Source organism: Oncorhynchus kisutch, unplaced genomic scaffold (assembly GCF_002021735.2).
Source record: "Oncorhynchus kisutch isolate 150728-3 unplaced genomic scaffold, Okis_V2 scaffold1097, whole genome shotgun sequence".
Lineage (NCBI taxonomy): Eukaryota > Metazoa > Chordata > Actinopteri > Salmoniformes > Salmonidae > Oncorhynchus > Oncorhynchus kisutch.
The window spans coordinates 25,001-39,744 of NW_022263042.1; the positions used below are offsets into that span (position 1 = coordinate 25,001).

The window sequence follows — 14,744 nt, forward strand, 5'->3', positions numbered from 1 at the left end:
TAACAACACCCACCCGTAGTACGCGCTGCAGCAGGTATATCTCACTGGTCACCATAACAACACCTGCTTTTGCCCGTCTGTCCTTCCACTAACTGTAAACATCAGCTATCTGAGCAGCTAATCAATCGCTGCAGCTGTACATAGTCCATCTGTAATTAGCCCACCCGATCTACCTACCTCATCCCCCTGTTGTTTTATTTACTTTGCTGCTCTTTTGCACACCCGTATCTCTACTTACACACCCGTATCACTACTTACACACCCGTATCACTACTTACACACCCGTATCTCTACTTACACACCCGTATCTCTACTTACACACCCGTATCTCTACTTACACACCCGTATCTCTACTTACACACCAGTATCTCTACTTACACACCCGTATCTCTACTTACACACCAGTATCTCTACTTACACACCAGTATCTCTACTTACACACCCGTATCTCTACTTACACACCCGTATCTCTACTTACACACCCGTATCTCTACTTACACACCCGTATCTCTACTTACACACCAGTATCTATACTTACACACCCGTATCTCTACTTACACACCCGTATCTCTACTTACACACCCGTATCTCTACTTACACACCAGTATCTCTACTTACACACCCGTATCTCTACTTACACACCCGTATCTCTACTTACACACCCGTATCTCTACTTACACACCCGTATCTCTACTTACACACCCGTATCTCTACTTACACACCAGTATCTCTACTTACACACCCGTATCTTCTACTTACACACCAGTATCTCTACTTACACACCCGTATCTCTACTTACACACCCGTATCTCTACTTACACACCCGTATCTCTACTTACACACCCGTATCTCTACTTACACACCCGTATCTCTACTTACACACCAGTATCTATACTTACACACCCGTATCTCTACTTACACACCCGTATCTCTACTTACACACCCGTATCTCTACTTACACACCCGTATCTCTACTTACACACCCGTATCTCTACTTACACACCCGTATCTCTACTTACACACCCGTATCTCTACTTACACACCAGTATCTCTACTTGCACACCCGTATCTCTACTTACACACCCGTATCTCTACTTACACACCAGTATCTCTACTTACACACTCATATCTCTACTTACACACCCGTATCTATACTTACACACCCGTATCTCTACTTACACACCAGTATCTCTACTTACACACTCATATCTCTACTTACACACCCGTATCTCTACTTACACACCAGTATCTCTACTTACACACCAGTATCTCTACTTACACACCAGTATCTCTACTTACACACCAGTATCTCTACTTACACACCAGTATCTCTACTTACACACCAGTATCTCTACTTACACACCAGTATCTCTACTTACACACCAGTATCTCTACTTACACACCCGTATCTCTACTTACACACCAGTATCTCTACTTACACACCCGTATCTCTACTTACACACCCGTATCTCTACTTACACACCCGTATCTCTACTTACACACCAGTATCTCTACTTACACACCAGTATCTCTACTTACACACCAGTATCTCTACTTACACACCCGTATCTCTACTTACACACCCGTATCTCTACTTACACCAGTATCTCTACTTACACACCAGTATCTCTACTTACACACCAGTATCTCTACTTACACACCAGTATCTCTACTTACACACCCGTATCTCTACTTACACACCAGTATCTCTACTTACACACCCGTATCTCTACTTACACACCAGTATCTCTACTTACACACCAGTATCTCTACTTACACACCCGTATCTCTACTTACACACCCGTATCTCTACTTACACACCCGTATCTCTACTTACACACCAGTATCTCTACTTACACACCAGTATCTCTACTTACACACCAGTATCTCTACTTACACACCAGTATCTCAACTTACACACCAGTATCTCTACTTACACACCCGTATCTCTACTTACACACCAGTATCTCTACTTACACACCAGTATCTCTACTTACACACCAGTATCTCTACTTACACACCAGTATCTCTACTTACACACCAGTATCTATACTTACACACCCGTATCTCTACTTACACACCAGTATCTCTACTTACACACCCGTATCTCTACTTACACACCCGTATCTCTACTTACACACCAGTATCTCTACTTACACACCAGTATCTCTACTTACACACCAGTATCTATACTTACACACCAGTATCTCTACTTACACACCCGTATCTCTACTTACACACCCGTATCTCTACTTACACACCAGTATCTCTACTTACACACCAGTATCTCTACTTACACACCAGTATCTCTACTTACACACCCGTATCTCTACTTACACACCAGTATCTCTACTTACACACCAGTATCTCTACTTACACACCAGTATCTCTACTTACACACCCGTATCTCTACTTACACACCCGTATCTCTACTTACACACCAGTATCTATACTTACACACCAGTATCTCTACTTACACACCAGTATCTCTACTTACACACCAGTATCTCTACTTACACACCAGTATCTCTACTTACACACCAGTATCTCTACTTACACACCAGTATCTCTACTTACACACCAGTATCTCTACTTACACACCAGTATCTCTACTTACACACCATCATCTGCTCATCTATCACTTCAGTGTTAATTAATCTGCTAAATTGTAATTATTTCGCTACTATGGCTTATTTATTGCCTTACCTCCTCACACCATTTGCACACACTGTATATAGACTGTCTTTTTGTTCTACTGTATTATTGACTGTATGTTTCCATGTGTAACTCTGTGTTGTTGTTTGTGTCTCACTGCTTTGCTTTATCTTTGCCAGGTCGCAGTTGTAAATGAGAACATGTTCTCAACTAGCCTACCTGGTTAAATAAAGGTGAAATAAAAAATAAAAAATATTGTTGTGTTGCTAACTAGTTAGCCCTGTAAACTACAGTTGATAAGCACCCATAATATATCTACCCTAGAAATATAATCTATAGAACAGGCCTCCTCATTCAGGTCAACGATGGCATAATAGGTGGACTAAAACTGTCTCTAGGTCGAACAGATATGTACCAGATATCTCAGAGGGTTCACCTTCAGACTGTAGTCTGTAGTCCTCTCTCTCTCTCCGTCTCCTTAAGCTCCTCCTCTTTCTTTCCTTTCTTTCTCGTTGTCCACAAACCGTTCCCGTTATCGTTTTCTCTTCATCTCTCTTTATCTTGTCTGTTCCGCTGTTGTTTCCCTCCCTCTCTCTCTCTCTCTCTCTGTCCCTGTGTTTCTCTCCCTGCCGCCTCCCCTCTCCTCCCCCTAGATAAGTGGGAGATTAGCTGGGTCAGAAGAGTAGGGTGAGTCAGACACTGAGAATATCACCTGTGTGGGAGACAGAGATATATAGAAGAAAGAGACAGAGAGAGACAGAGAGAGCTAAACCGTAGCGGATCAACTACACTAATCACATTATATCAGAAGGATAGGGGAGAAGAGAGAAAGATAGAGGAGAGAGAGAGAGAGAGAGAGGGTGACGGGTGGTGGTGTTGTGTCCAGACTCTGTAGTGTGTGTGTGTGTGTGTGTGTGGCTGACTGTGGTGTTAAGTGATTACAATGAAGTGTGTTGATGTTAATCCAATAAGAAACAAAGGCTGAAAATACCTGCAGACTAATCTCATAGAGAGAGAGAGAGAGAGCGCGAGAGAGCGCGAGAGAGAGAGAGAGAGAGAGAGAGAGGGAGAGAGCGAGAGAGAGAGAGCGAGAGAGAGCGAGAGAGAGAGAGAGAGAGAGAGGGATAGATGATAGACAGAGAGAGAGAGACAGAGAGAGAGAGAGAGAGAGAGAGAGAGAGAGAGAGAGAGAGAGAGAGAGAGAGAGAGAGAGACAGAGAGAGAGAGAGAGAGAGAGAGAGAGAGAGAGAGAGAGAGAGAGAGAGAGAGAGAGAGAAAGAGAAAGAGCGAGAGATCCACCCTTCCCTTGGCTCGCTCTTTGTGCAGCTCATGCGAAATCTAGAAAGAAGACGCCCCCTGTAGGCCACGGGAAGGCAACTAGATTCAACTGCTTGACTATTTTTGAAATACAGACTCAAATGAGAATAACTTTATCGCCCCTGTGTGGTGTGATAAGAAATGACATATATAACAGACTATTTTGGAGTGAATCATGGGTATCTTCACAGATGTGGGAAGTCCTGAGGGTCCTGAGGGTCCTGAGGGTCCTGAGGTTGCAGCCTCGCTGGAAAAATTGGAATAAAAAAATAGGAGGTATGGCTAAGCAGTGACGTTCTTTATAAAAAATTATAATCAGATTCATAATAATCCTAATCATAAGGTTTGTAAAGCTCTTTTCATTATACAAGAATAATCTCAAAGTGCATTAATCTCAAAGTGCATTAATCTCAAAGTGCATTAATCTCAAAGTGCATTAATCTCAAAGTGCATTAATCTCAAAGTGCATTAATCTCAAAGTGCATTAATCTCAAAGTGCATTAATCTCAAAGTGCATTTTACATGTCAGCAGTTAATTGTACATAAACTCGGACAAAACAGAGATGCTTGTTCTAGGTCCCAAGCAACAAAGAGATCTTCTGTTGAATCTGACAAGTAATCTTAATGGTTGTACAGTCGTCTCAAATAAAACTGTGAAGGACCTCGGCGTTACTCTGAACCCTGATCTCTCTTTAGACTAACATATCAAGACTGTTTCAAGGACAGCTTTTTTCCATCTACGTAACATTGCAAAAATCAGAAACTTTCTGTCTAAAATTGATGCAGAAAAATGAATCCATGCTTTTGTTACTTCTTGGTTAGACTACTGCAATGCTCTACTTTCCGGCTACCCGGATAAAGCACTAAATAAACTTCAGTTAGTGCTAAATACGGCTGCTAGAATCCTGACTAGAACCAAAAAATTTGATCATATTACTCCAGTGCTAGCCTCCCTACACTGGCTTCCTGTTAAGGCAAGGGCTGATTTCTGATTTTGTGTTAGTGCAGGGTATTGAAATGGGTTTTGTCCCAGTGCCATTGCACTTGTTACGGCTTTCTTCCGTCGAAGGAGAGTCGGACCAAAATGCAGCGTGGTTAGTTCGATACATCTTTAATGAAGCCAAAAACACGAACAATACAAAAACAACAAACGGAACGTGAAAACCTATACAGCCTGTCTGGTGAATACAAACACACTGAGACAGGAACAATCACCCACAAACACACAGTGAAACCCAGGCTACCTAAATATGGTTCCCAATCAGAGACAACGAGAATCACCTGACTCTGATTGAGAACCTCAGGCAGCCATAGACTATGCTAGACACCCCTACTCAGCCACAATCCCAATACCTACTAAAACCCCCAATACCACAACACAACACAAAATAACCCCATGTCACACCCTGGCCTGACCAAATAAATATATAAACACAAAATACTAAGACCAGGGCGTGACAGCACTTTGTGAAAGTACACTCTGAGTTAATCAGTGGAATATTCAGAGTGGGGGTACGTCCTATGTTGCCAGTGAAAGGTGTGACCTTTATAATGGGTAATGATATTGCCGGAGGAAAGGTAGTACCCGTATTGGAAGTATTGGATAAAAGTGACCAGTCTCTCTCCAATGAGCACAGAGTTATCCACATGTGTTCTCCGCTTGTGCTGTCACTCTTGCTCAGGCACGACAAGAGCAGCTGAATGCCAACCAAAAGGTTGACAACAAGCTTTACATGGCCTTGCTCCTACCTATCTCTCTGATTTGGTCCTGCCGTACATACCTACACGTACGCTACGATCACAAGACGCAGGCCTCCTAATTGTCCCTAGAATTTCTAAGCAAACAGGCAGGGCTTTCTCCTAAAGAGCTCCAATTTTATGGAATGCTCTGCCTACCTATGTGAGAGACGCAGACTCGGTCTCAACCTATAGGTCTTTACTGAAGACTCGTCTCTTCAGTGGGTCATATGACTGAGTGTAGTCTGGCCCAGGAGTGTGAAGGTGAACGGAAAGGCTCTGGAGCAACGAACCTCCCTGGCTGTCTCTGCCTGTTACAACACATGACTACAGCTCCTGTATAACATGCTACTACAACACATGACTACAGCTCCTGTATAACATGCTACTACAACACATGACTACACCTCCTGTATAACATGCTGTTACAACACATGACTACACCTCCTGTATAACATGCTACTACAACACAAGACTACACCTCCTGTATAACATGCTACTACAACACATGACTACAGCTCCTGTATAACATGCTACTACAACACATGACTACAGCTCCTGTATAACATGCTACTACAACACATGACTACAGCTCCTGTATAACATGCTACTACAACACATGACTACAGCTCCTGTATAACATGCTACTACAACACATGACTACACCTCCTGTATAACATGCTACTACAACACATGACTACAACTCCTGTATAACATGCTACTACAACACATAACTACACCTCCTGTATAACATGCTACTACAACACATGACTACACCTCCTGTATAACATGCTACTACAACACATGACTACACCTCCTGTATAACATGCTACTACAACACATGACTACAGCTCCTGTATAACATGCTACTACAACACATGACTACACCTCCTGTATAACATGCTACTACAACACATGACTACAACTCCTGTATAACATGCTACTACAACACATGACTACACCTCCTGTATAACATGCTACTACAACACATGACTACAGCTCCTGTATAACATGCTGTTACAACACAGACCATGGTGATACCGACAGCAGAAACAAAACCCTCTGGTAAGCAGGATTGGACTCAGTTCCATTTCCATTCCAGTCACTTCTGGAAGTACACTGAATTTCATATACCAATTATCTTCACTGCTTTTCAACGAGGAAAACATTTAAACTCAGCAAAAATAAGAAACGTCCCTTTTTCAGGACCCTGTCTTTCAAAGATATTTCATAAAAATCCAAATAACCTCACAGATCTTCATTGTAAAGGGTTTAAACACTGTTTCCCATGCTTTTTCAATGAACCATAAACAATTAATGAACATGCACCTGTGGAACGGTTGAAACTTCATTGGGATAAGAGGCAGCATTTTCACTTTTGGATGAAAAGCGTGCCCAGAGTAAACTGCCTACTACTCAGTCCCAGATGCTAACATATATATTATTAGTAGTATTGGATTGAAAACACTCTGACGTTTCGAAAACTCTTTGAATGATGTCTGTGAGTATAACAGAACTCATATGGCAGGCAAAAACCTAAGAAAAAATCTGAGGTTTGTAGTTTTTCAACTCAGCCCCTATTAAAGATACAGTGGGATATTGGTCATGTTGCACGTCCTAAGGCTTCCACTAGATGTCAACAGTCTTTAGAAACTTGTTTCAGGCTTCTACTGTGAAGTGGGGCTGAATGAGAGGGGCGTCTAGCAGAGAGCCACGGTCTCGTGACGCGCGGTCATGAGAGAGTTAGCTCGCGTTCCATTGCTTTTCTACAGACAAAGTAATTCTCCGGGTTGGGACATTATTGAAGATTTATATTAAAAACATCCTAAAGATTGATTCTATACTTCATTTGACATGTTTCTACAACCAGTAATATGACTTTTTGGACTTTTCGTCCGACCTTTCCGCTGGACACGCGCGTTTGGATTTGTTTACCAAACACCCTAACAAAAGGAGGTTTATGGACATAAATTATGAACTTTAACGAACAAATTAAACATTTATTGTGGATCTGGGATTCCTGGGAGAACATTCTGACGAAGATCATCAAAGGTAAGTGAATATTTATAATGCTACTTCTGACTAATGTTGACTACACAACATGGCGGATATTTCTTTGGCTGGTTTGGGCTCTGTGCTCCATACTCAGATTATTGCATGGTGTGCTTTTTCCGTGAAGTTATTTTGAAATCTGACACAGCGGTTGCATTAAGGAGAAGTTTATCTAAAGTTCCATGTATAATAGTTGTATCTATTATCAATGTTTATTATGAGTATTTCTGTGAATTGATGTGGCTCTCTGCAAAATCCCTGCATGTTTTGGAACTACTGAACATAACACACCAATGTAAAATTAGATTTTTGGATATAAATATGCACTTTATCGAACAAAACATACATGTATGTTCATGTGTAACATGAAGTCCTTTGAGTGTCATCTGATGAAGATCATCAAAGGTTAGTGATTAATTGTATCCATATTTCTGCTTTTTGTGAAAACGGCTGTATTTTTCTGAGACTTGGTGGTGACCTAACATAATCGAGGACCGGAGATGTGGCCAGGGCAATAAACTGCAATGTCTGTACTGTGAGACACCTAAGACAGCGCTACAGGGAGACAGGACAGACAGCTGATTGTCCTCGCAGTGGCAGACCACATGTAACAACACCTGCACAGGATCGGTACATCCGAACATCACACTTTTGGGACAGGTACAGGATGGCAACAACAACTGCCCAAGTTAAAGCAGGAATGCACAATCCCTCCATCAGTGCTCAGACTGTCCGCAATAGGCTGAGAGAGGCTGGACTGTGGGCATGTAGGCCTGTTGTAAGGCAGGTCTTCACCAGACATCACAGGCAACAACTTTGGGCACAAACCCATCGTCGCTGGACCAGACAGGACTGGCAAAAAGTGCTCTTCACTGACGAGTCACGGTTTTGTCTCACCAGGGGTGATGGTCGGATTCGTGTTTATCGTCAAATGAATGAGCGTTACACCGAGGCCTGTACTCTGGAGCGCGACTGATTTGGAGGTAGAGGACTGTCGTGTTCTGCGGAACTGGTTCAGTTTATGTCTCAGTTGTTGAATCTTGTTATGTTCATACAAATATTTAGAAATGGTAAGTTTTCTGAAAATAAACGCAGTTGACAGTGAGAGGGCGCTTCTTTTTTTGGTGAGTTTATATAATCACATAACATGTCTAAATCCTTAATTATGTCATAAACAATTATGACAAATGGAAATATTCCGAAGCCATTTCTTTTTTTATGAATTCAAATTCAAAATGTATGTTTTTAAATTGGCAGTGTTTCCTGCTGTCATGTCTTTGGCTATGCCGGATTAAGTAATATGACATGCTATTCTATAAAATAATTTCTCCGTAATTACTATTACCGGATTGAGCTAATCATGTAAATGTAATTAACTAGAGAGTCGGGCACCACTAAATAATATTTATAGAGCTGTTATCTTCCGAATAAACTCTTAAAGACCTAGTAATATTTTACATCAATAGCAGTCAACATTAATCTTCATCTTAATTCAGTCTCATCTGAAAGTTGTAAATTCTTGGTTATCTGCACGAACCCTGGCTAACAATTTGAATCAGCAATACAAAATTGTGTTTAATTATTTATTTACTAAATACCTAACTAATCACACAGAATTACACAGAATTAAATCATAACTTGATTACAAATGACGTCATAAAGGAAAACGTCCCTAGCGGGCGGAACAGATATGACAGCTTGTTACACAAAAGAAAAGGGGCTGGGTTTGAGTGAAGGAGCAGGAAGACTGAAGAACAAGGGGAAGAAGCTGGGCTATCGTATATACAGTATCTGATGCATTCTAAATTACAGCCCATTTGGAAAAGGAAAATGCAATAAATATTTACTCTGAGCTGTGAATTGGATACGTTGTAGTAACGTCGTTGGGTGATAGACGGGTTACTCTGTCTGTTAATTCCTAACCCTCGTTGCATCTGCTGTTGCTAACTCAACGGCTAGGAGGTATCACCTCTGTAGTGAATAAGAGTTCAAAGTTCATACCATTCACAACCAAAGCTCACGCTGATGTTGGCTTCGTTCTGTAGTTATTATCTGAACCATTCTGACATCGGACCGTCGTCCTCACATCTTTGGAACAGGAGGTTATATTGATGTCAAGGGCTTATATAGGAAGGGAGAGGAGGGCGTGTTTGAAAAGTTTTATAGCCCATGTCCTTTCACAGGTGCGGGCCACTGATTGAGCAGCCCTATTTTATGAAAACCCACATCTCACATTTTAGAAGCTAAAATCCCATAAAATTTCATCCCATCACAAATAATTTAATATTCAAACATTTAAATTGAACAACAATTCTATGTGAATCCGATAACTCTGATGTGTAGACTTTCCACTGTAGAGTTTATGTCATCTGATCATTGATGAGAATGTCTCAGATGACAACCGAACTGACATCATATTCATTAAGTACCACCGCATATGTTCAATTGTTCGGATTACCAGAATATAGTTAATTTCCCCCCACCTTCTGATGTTCCCAGAATCTCTATGTTAACCAAGGGTTTTGCAAATGTAACCTCAGTAGGGTAGAGAGAGGAAAAAGGGGGGAAGAGGTATTTATGACTGTCATAAACCTCCTCCCAGTCCAACATCATGACACTGCATATTGACTAACCTCTCTGTCTCTCTGGAGATCCTGTGGTTCTGGATCCAAACACTTTACACCCAGATCTCATCCTGTCTGAGGATCTGACCAGAAGGGGTCAGAATCTTCCCAACAACCCAGAGAGGATTTATAAATATGGGGCGGTCCTTGGCCTCTGGAATGTTTGACTCAGGACACCACTGCTGGGAAGTGTTGGACTGTCAGTTTGTGGAGGAGTTGATGCCCTTGCCACCGAAGTTTCCAGAGAGCCTGTAAAAATAAAAGACAACCTACATACAAACCTAATTTTGAGGTATACGTTGTCTGAATGGTAATATTATTTGTTACAAGGGGGAATCTGAAGAGGAAGATTGTGATGCTGGACTGGGACAGAGGAGAGGTTTCCTTTGTTAACGCTGTCAACAACACAATCCTCTGCACGTAATACCACCGATTTACAGAGAAGATGTATCCGTTCTTCTCTGTACTAGATAATCACCTGCTAAGGTGTCTGTTACAGTGGAAAATGTTACGTGATGGCGGCATGGAAATAAAATACATCCTTTGCTACTCCTGATGGTTTATATTATGTGATATTTGGTTATCGTACCTGGAAGCTAAGTGTCACTTGCCACATCATCATGATGATGCTAAACGCATCATCATGACTCTAAACGCATCATCATGACTCTAAACGTACCATCATGACTCTAAACGTATCATCATGACTCTAAACGTATCATCATGACTCTAAACGTACCATCATGACTCTAAACGTATGATCATGACTCTAAACGTATCATCATGACTCTAAACGTATCATCATGACTCTAAACGTATCATCATGACTCTAAACGTATCATCATGACTCTAAACGTACCATCATGACTCTAAACGTACTATCATGACTCTAAACGTACCATCATGACTCTAAACGTATCATCATGACTCTAAATGTATCATCATGACTCTAAACGTATCATCATGACTCTAAACGTATCATCATGACTCTAAACGTATCATCATGACTCTAAACGTATCATCATGACTCTAAACGTACCATCATGACTCTAAACGTATCATCATGATGCTAAACGTACCATCATGACTCTAAACGTACCATCATGACTCTAAACGTACCGTCATGACTCTAAACGTACCATCATGACTCTAAACGTATCATCATGACTCTAAATGTACCAGCATGACTCTAAACGTACCATCATGACTCTAAATGTACCATCATGACTCTAAACGTACCATCATGACTCTAAACGTATCATCATGACTCTAAATGTACCATCATGACTCTAAATGTACCATCATGACTCTAAACGTACCATCATGACTCTAAACGTATCATCATGACTCTAAACGTACCATCATGACTCTAAACGTACCATCATGACTCTAAACGTATCATCATGATGATGTGGCAAGTGACACTTTGCTTCTTAAAAAATTTCCTAAATATTAAACTAAATATTAAATTAAAAAAACACCTAAATATTATTTTGGGGTGGATTTTTCTTTTAAGTTGAATGAATTAACTGAAAGTCACTCCAGATACAAGCCTCTACTAACGACTCAAATGTAAATGTAACGTGCCAGTCAGATGGATGTGGATAACTTCCTTCTCTTTTATATTTTATGCAAATGATGTGTGTGTGACCTGTGAACCTGTTACTAGCATTAAAAATGATCTATGTGAAATATGATATGACAATCTAAGTACATGACATCATTATTACATCACAGTACATTACATCATTAGTACATGACATCATAATTACATTACAGTACATTACATCATTAGTACTTGACATCATTATTACATCACAGTACATTACATCATTAGTACATGGCATCATTATTACATCACAGTACATTACATCATTAGTACATGACATCATAATTACATTACAGTACATTACATCATTAGTACTTGACATCATTATTACGTTACAGTATATTACATCATTAGTACATGACATCATTATTACATCACAGTACATTACATCATTAGTACATGACATCATAATTACATTACAGTACATTACATCATTAGTACTTGACATCATTATTACGTTACAGTATATTACATCATTAGTACATGACATCATTATTACATCACAGTACATTACATCATTAGTACATGACATAATTATTATATTATGTGATAATTGTATCTTTATACAGGGGCAAGTATATGGTATAATAATGCACTTACTGTAGATACATCCATATACGCTGTAGTGCACTACGTAGGGAATAGGTTGCCATTTGAGACTTACTGTAGATACATCCATATACGCTGTAGTGCACTACGTAGGGAATAGGGTGCCATTTGAGAGTTACTGTAGATACATCCATATACGCTGTAGTGCACTACGTAGGGAATAGGTTGCCATTTGAGACCTACTGTAGATACATCCATATACGCTGTAGTGCACTACGTAGGGAATAGGTTGCCATTTGAGACTTACTGTAGATACATCCATATACGCTGTAGTGCACTACGTAGGGAATAGGTTGCCATTTGAGACTTACTGTAGATACATCCATATACGCTGTAGTGCACTACGTAGGGAATAGGGTGCCATTTGAGAGTTACTGTAGATACATCCATATACGCTGTAGTGCACTACGTAGGGAATAGGATGCCATTTGAGACCTACTGTAGATACATCCATATACGCTGTAGTGCACTACGTAGGGAATAGGTTGCCATTTGAGACACAGTCTCTTTGTTGCAATGAAGTCACATCCTTGGTTGGTAGCTGTGGGTTGAATCCTAATTTAAGCAGTGCACATGGAAGGCGTACCTCACATGCAAACATAGCTGGAGACTCAGACTGACACTCATGCTTGATTTAAGGGAATGTTCAGGTTACAAGCGACCATACCTGGGTTCAAATAGTATTTCCTTTTCTTTCAATACTTTGACCGGTTGCTTTAGCCTGCCAGAAATGCCAGGTGGGCGGGGTTCTGGACTTTTGAGACTTGTCTATGAGTTCCATTGCTGCCAGGCGAGCTCAATCAAGCCCAGATGAAGTATTTGAAAGAAAGCAGATACTATTTGAACCCAGGTATGTTGTAACCTGAAGAAGCATTTAATGAAGCATTAAATCAACCATTAGTGTCAGTCTGAGTCTCCAGTTATGTGTGCATGTGAGGTTCAGCTTCCATGTTCCCTGCTTAAAGTAGGATTTGAACCGTATATACCAACCACAGACATGGTAAGGATTGGGGCCCTAGGCTTGGTGTGTCTGGTGTGAGAGAGTAGGAGAAATATATATATATATATATATATATATATATAGAGAGAGAGAGAGAGAGAGAGAGAGAGAGAGAGAGAGAGAGAGAGAGAGAGAGAGAGAGAGAGAGAGAGAGAGAGAGAGAGAGAGACAGAGATGTAACTTGACCAACACTGGATTCAATACTACTTTATCTGTGATTACCGGGAGCTAAGGACCAATAGAATAGTCCCAAAAAGGTCAACCCCACCCATCTGGCACAGAGTGAAAGCTCAAAGAACTTGAAAGAGTTCAGATACTAAAGTTAACCTCTATGGCACACATACATCTAGCATTCAGTTCATGGAGTTATCACACATTCATCTAGCATTCAGTTCATTGAGTTATCACACATACATCTAGCATTCAGTTCATTGAGTTATCACACATAGATCTAGCATTCAGTTCATTGAGTTATCACACATTCATCTAGCATTCAGTTCATGGAGTTATCACACATTCATCTAGCATTCAGTTCATGGAGTTATCACACATTCATCTAGCATTCAGTTCATGGAGTTATCACACATTCATCTAGCATTCAGTTCATGGAGTTATCACACATTCATCTAGCATTCAGTTCATGGAGTTATCACACATTCATCTAGCATTCAGTTCATGGAGTTATCACACATTCATCTAGCATTCAGTTCATGGAGTTATCACACATTCATCTAGCATTCAGTTCATGGAGTTATCACACATTCATCTAGCATTCAGTTCATGGAGTTATCACACATTAATCTAGCATTCAGTTCATGGAGTTATCACACAGGTACTGATAAAGACACACACACTCAAACACACATACAAACACACACATACACACCCACTCTCACACACACACACGCACCTATGCACACACAAACACATGCATACGCACACACATGAACACAAAATGCCAATATACCCCCCCTGTCTCTCTCTGTCTCTCGGTCTCTCTACGCTTTCCCTTCCCTCCCCCCTCTCGCTCTCTTTCCCTCTTCTCATGTCCTTTCTCCCTCCCTCCTTCAGTCTCTCCCTCCCTCCTTCAGTCTCTCCCTCCCTCTTCTCCCTCTCCCTCCCGCTCTCTCTCACAGCTGTC

The 14,744-nt window shown here is 40.8% G+C and overlaps 1 protein-coding gene across 1 annotated transcript in view; it reads right to left on the reverse strand.

Moving 5' to 3' along the window:
* LOC109876391 (nucleoredoxin like 1) overlaps positions 1-3,267 on the reverse strand; it is a 14,247-nt gene extending 10,980 nt beyond the window's left edge. The window contains exon 1 of the mRNA XM_031817612.1: positions 3,092-3,267. The gene's annotated coding sequence lies outside the window, so the exon portion shown is untranslated. The remainder of the gene's footprint in view (positions 1-3,091) is intronic.
* Between the last annotated feature and the right edge of the window lie 11,477 nt (positions 3,268-14,744).